Source organism: Mytilus californianus, unplaced genomic scaffold, assembly GCF_021869535.1.
Source record: "Mytilus californianus isolate M0D057914Y unplaced genomic scaffold, xbMytCali1.0.p SCAF_11, whole genome shotgun sequence".
Lineage (NCBI taxonomy): Eukaryota > Metazoa > Mollusca > Bivalvia > Mytilida > Mytilidae > Mytilus > Mytilus californianus.
Genome location: NW_026262593.1, coordinates 4,830,507 through 4,836,624, shown reverse-complemented (window position 1 = coordinate 4,836,624; position 6,118 = coordinate 4,830,507). Strand labels below are relative to the sequence as shown.

General features: G+C 35.3%; 1 long non-coding RNA gene across 1 annotated transcript; it reads left to right on the top strand.

The window, feature by feature from the left end:
* Positions 1-699: 699 nt before the first annotated feature.
* LOC127719423 (uncharacterized) lies at positions 700-5,649 on the top strand. Its single transcript, XR_007990297.1, has 2 exons — positions 700-778; positions 5,491-5,649. It is a non-coding gene; the product is annotated as an uncharacterized LOC127719423 (long non-coding RNA).
* The last annotated feature ends 469 nt before the right edge of the window (positions 5,650-6,118 follow it).

Below are 6,118 nucleotides of genomic sequence, written 5' to 3'. Positions count from 1 at the left end.
TTTGAGTGGAACATGCAGTTATCGGCGACATGCAAAGCCTTAGCTATCATCGTAACAAATGACCAAATATTGACACGCTTTCAAATCGTAAATCTCGTAACAGATTCGCACAAGGATAATAGTTGCGCTGAAAGGTGCCCAAAGGTACCACTATAAATAGTACCCTTCTGCGTAGTAATAGTGTGATTCAGGAAGGTTTACATTGGACACAAAGGTAAACGTCAAAATTTAATTTAAAGTTTTTCGCATTCTCAACGACGCAGCAATTTTCATGGCCAAGGTAAACAGACCCAAATCGAGTCTCTGGTAGTTTATAAAATCCTGCTTGCATTTAATATTTTGAACAATGAATAAAACATTGCAAGATTAATTATTGCAATTTGAAAATGTTGCATGCAAATAATGAAAACCAAATTTTAAATACCAGTTTTTATTTTTGCAAAACCTATCCAGTCGCATTTTTTGCAATAATCTGAATAATAAAGTTAGAGGAATCATTTCTTAGTTTACTTATCTTTGGAAATGGCCATGATTACTGTTCGTGGCAGTTAATATAGTCACCTCGGTTAACAGATGTTTTAAAGTTATAGCATCACTTAATCAATCAACAGACAGCATTCACAATAACAAATGTAACTTCTCAGTCAACCATAAATTTCTTTTAATTAAAATTAAATGCCTAGCAACATGAATAAACAATCAACAATTTATGAAGAACGTTCAGTCAACATCTATCATAATTATAGTGTCAACAAAGTAAAGTGTGGTCGAATAAACGGTAAGTAAATGTGCACATAAACAGAAATGATCAAGAACGATTTGTTTTTTATTAATCAAATATCGAATCCAAATACTTCTATTTGGAATTAAAATATGAAATTATGACAGGTGTGTTAAATATAGAATATTTTACCTGTGGGACAGAATCCAAATATAGAACATTATTATTATTATATATACTGTTTATCTTAATTTATTGCTTGAATGAGCTGTGATCTAAATTAAATAACGTTTTTAGACTAGTAGGGTTTTCCAGTGGTTCGATAATATCTATTTTCTTTCATATGTTAATTATCATAAATTCTTATTGATAATTATAGATTATCGTTGGTTATCTCAACGAGATTGATTTTCTCGCTTGAGCCGGTACGGCGAAAGTGAGAAAAGCAATCGAGTTGAGATGACCAATGATAACCTGTTTATCGCTATTTTACCTATGAAGACGTTGTTAATTTCCTTGACAACGGCACGTGTTCCCTTAGTTTCTAGCGATAATTTTCATATCACTCGACTCCGTTTTCATATCACTCGACTCCGCTGAGAACGGAAATTATCAGTTATCAAGATCAAAGGAAAAATTCGTAAAATAGCGATAAAGTATCATATCTAAAATAACAAACATTATCACATGTTTTGTACTATAGTGTTACTAACTTGCTGATTCTGTATTGGCCCATGTATTGATTCAAGGTCTGCTGTATTGGTCCCGAGGCCGTAGGGCCGAGGGCCAATACAGTCGACCGAGAATCAATACAGGGCCAATACAGAATGAACAAGTTCTTAACACTTTTATTAAATAATCAAAACAGTCCATATTATTTAATTATAATATGTACGTTTTTGCATGTCCAATATTAGCCGGAAGTCGGAGTCGGTTATTTGTCCCCGAGGCCAATATATCGATGTTTGCCCTTAAATAGCAAAATTGAGCCCCCAAATTTAACTTCTGGTAAACCTGTCGATCAAAAACAATAAATTAAATATGTGATAAATAGATCATTACATAGCATTTTCCATATTGGCCCTGGTATCAGCCATCGACCCATATCAGCCCTCGGTCTACGCCCTCTGGATTGATTTGGGAGTCTCGGGCTGATACCATGGCAAATATGGAAAATGCCATGTAATAATTTATAATTACTCATGCATAGTTAATTTTATTCGTATTACAACGTCCATTTTATACAATCATAGATGAAATAGATATAAGAAGATGTGGTATGAGTGTCAATGAGACAACTCTCCATCCAAGTCACAATTTATAAAAGTAAACCATTATATATCAAAGTACGGTCTTCAACACGGCCCGAAAAATTACTAGTGTAAACCAACGGTCTAATCTATATAAAAAACGAGAAACGAGAAACGCTTATGAACCACATCAACAAACGACAACTACTGAACATCAGATTCCTGAATGTTTCTATTTGTGATACAGCACATTGACTTGAGTGTGTAGGTAAATGTGGTATCTTTGGTTAGCTTGCTTGCTAGCTGAACCATGAAATCATTATTAGCTAAGGTACTTCCTTCCTTTGGGCGGAGTCAATAAAAATGTATTGTTATGTTTTGATTAAAATGAAATTGACAAATCAAACACACCTACACCATGCTTGTGAATTAGCTTACAATTGACATTTCATTTGTGCTGCTATGCTCAATACGGAATTTGTTAAAAAGGATAATGATGACTAGGATAGTATATTGGAATGCAACACCATATGGAAAAGAAAAGTTTCAAACAACTGCTAAATTCATACTTTAGAATGGGAAAACACCCATTTTTGAACCGTTGCTAGGCAAAAATTCTGTTCCTATGTTGTTTTTAAACATATAGTAAACGAAATCAAAGGAACTATTCATTTGTGACTTCAAGTTCTTCTCCAACAAAGAATATTATTTGGAATTGATCTAATTTGTTCTGATAATTAAAAGCAATTAATATCTGATAATTTTGATATTTGATAAAAACAGTTGCTAGGCAACCTTCCTTTCACCGGAACACAATAACATTATTGTTTTTTCAAGTTTCTAAACTAAGACCATCAATGATATTAATATAAACTTATTTGAAGAGGGAATCAAAAACGCCCCTTATCATACCTTGTCCTTTAGATTGAAAACTTATTTTTAAACGGACTTGTAAAACTGGTTTCACAATGATTATGTACTGTCCCTACTATTGATTAATTCTCTACTCAACTATAATGATTGACTCCGCCCAAAGGAAGGTAGTACCTTTATCTAAGAATGATTTCATGGTTCAGATAGAAAGCAAGCTAACCAAAGATACTACCTTCACCTACACACTCAAGTCCATGTGCTGTAAAAGCTATGTACAGTTGTTTCATTTGCGTATGTGAATTGTACATGTGTAATGAAATATGAAAACCTACACATTGTGTAATATTACAATTAGATTTCTTTTCCCTTCAAATGAATGAAATCATAGTCGTTATAATAAAAGAGGGACGAAAGATACCAGAGGGACAGTCAAACTCATAGATCGAAAACAAACTGACAACGCCGTGGCCAAAAATATTTTTTTTATTTTTTTTATCTTTTTAAAAGACAAACAGACAAATAATAGTACAGATGACACAACATAGAAAACTAAAGACTAAACAACACGAACCCCACCAAAAACTGGGGGTGATCTCAGGTGCTCCGGAAGGGTACGCAGATCCTGCTCCACATGTGGCACCCGTCGTATTGCTTATGTTATTACAAATCCGGTAAATAGTCTAATTCGGTAGGTCACATTCGTGAAAAGGGAAGGGTATTGTAGTTACGACATAAGGAACATATCCGATAACATCTGTGAAACGGTTATTCCATAACGGTCAACCAACTCGTGATGGTGTCCGTAAAATTTACTAAGGGATGATTTCAACTTCACCATTTGGATCTCTTGGTTTAATTGCTTCCTTGTGAGCAGCAATCCTCTATCAAGGAAATCATGATAGGAAATACAAGCCCGGGAATATCGTATCAATTGGGAGATATATACTCCGTATGCAGGCGCTGCTGGAATGTTGCTACATAGAAATGGAAAGTTCACAATTGGGAAGCTGAAATCATCTCTTTTGTCGTAAAGTTTTGTTTTCAACCGACCCTCATTGTCAATTTCTAGATGTAAGTCAAGATATGAGGCAGACTTAACTGTATCTGTAGTATCCTTTATCTCTAGTTCGATGGGATAGATTCGTTCAACATAGTCACCAAATTTTGTATTATTTAGTGAGAAAACATCATCTATATAGCGGGACGTAAAGTTAAAGGATATTGCTAACTTCTTATCTTTCTTCCTAAGAAGTTCCTGTATGAAGTCAGCCTCATAATAATAAAGAAACAAGTCGGCAAGAAGAGGGGCACAATTGGTTCCCATTGGAATTCCGACAGTCTGTTGTTTTTTCGATCAATACTACAAAAGGAGAGCAGCTGACAAAAGAAAAACATCACGATCCCGCACAAATCCGAACTTAGATTTATCCTTATTGTATGGATTGTCATCGGTTCTATATATACAATTGTTCTTGGGGGATGTCGGTTTGCAGGTTATAGTGATATTTTTGGATGTTGTTTTTGTCGGTACTGGCATTTACTTTGATTTTGATTGATGTGGATTGCTATACATTCTTGAAAAGATGTGGTCCGACATCCTGTCGATATTATGTAATTATATTTTGGCATTTCATAAGGTCGATCTTTTCTCAGACTGTTTAGGACGTCCGTACACTGAATCTGTTGGATGTGTACTGATTGTGCTCTTAGATCAGTACTTTGTGTCTTTTGTCTTTATTTTAGTTGATTTTGTGCTTCTGCAAATCTGATAGGTCAAGCCAATTCGAACTGACTTCTACAGTTTATTCTTAGGTTCTACTGTTACACTACTGTCCCGGATTAGGAGGAATGTTGAGCGCTCACAAACATGTGTAACGCCAACACATTATGTATGTATTTGTCCCAAGCCAGGATCTTGTAATTCAGTGGTTGTTGCTGTTCGTCACGCTTGTTTTGTCGTTTGTTGCTGTCCGTCACGCTTGTTTTGTCGTTTGTTGCTGTTCGTCATGCTTGTTTTGTCGTTTGTTGCTGTCCGTCACGCTTGTTTTTTCGTTTGTTGCTGTTCGTCGCGCTTGTTTTGTCGTTTGTTGCTGTTCGTCGCGCTTGTTTTGTCGTTTGTTGCTGTTCGTCACGCTTGTTTTGTCGTTTGTTGCTGTTCGTCATGCTTGTTTTGTCGTTTGTTGCTGTTCGTCACGCTTGTTTTGTCGTTTGTTGCTGTTCGTCACGCTTGTTTTGTCGTTTGTTGCTGTTCGTCATGCTTGTTTTTGTCTGTTTTGTCGTTTGTTGCTGTTCGTCACGCTTGTTTTGTCGTTTGTTGCTGTTCGTCAGGCTTGTTTTGTCGTTTGTTGCTGTTCGTCACGCTTGTTTTGTCGTTTTTTGCTGTTCGTCACGCTTGTTTTGTCGTTTGTTGTTGTTCGTCGTGCTTGTTTTGTCGTTTGTTGTTTTGTTGTTTTGTTAGGCCGTTGGTAATTTTATATGGATATGGAAAAAAAACTACTTGAAAGATTGAAATGATTATCCATGTACGAAACAACAGAAAATGGCCAGCAGCATACCTCATTTTCAAGATCAAAAGGAAGTCAATGTAATGTTATCGACTGCAAAGATCTACAAATCAGAACTTTTAAAACTTGCAGTTATTTGCAGGTAAAGTAAACACATATTTCGATGGGTTGTCAGGCTAGTAAGCACGTTGACCTTTGTGAGGCTTCATACTCTGCTGACCAGTCTCACCATTCACTGAAAGCTGCATATACAGAAGGTCAAGAAACTGCTGTGCAACAAGAAGATACAAATAAAGAAAACGGACAAAATGACAATACTGCTCCTGGATAGAAGAATGACCGATTATTCAATCTAGCCATGCAGATCAAACAAAAATAGAAAATACTGTGTGTGACATTTTGCTTTAGATTTGATTCATGGAGTACTCACAATGACACCAATGGAAAACAACTAAGCTAACTGAAATATAACAAACCATTAAATTATATCAAAGTTATGTAAATCCTGATGGTTATGATTGTAATCTTCCTTGCTAAGAGGTTTTCTATCGAATTTGTCACAACGTAACAATTATTAAAAAAACAAAACAAAAAAACAACTGAACAAAACAGAAAAGCGAAAAACTATATAATGTGAATAAATAAAAAAAAAAGAATTCATTACTGAACTTATAAACGAAAGCTCGTATTTTCATTCCAAAGGTTCACATTCGGTCATAATTAAGGATATGAGAGTTTACCAAATGTTCGGGAATTTGGTAGTTCCAGGT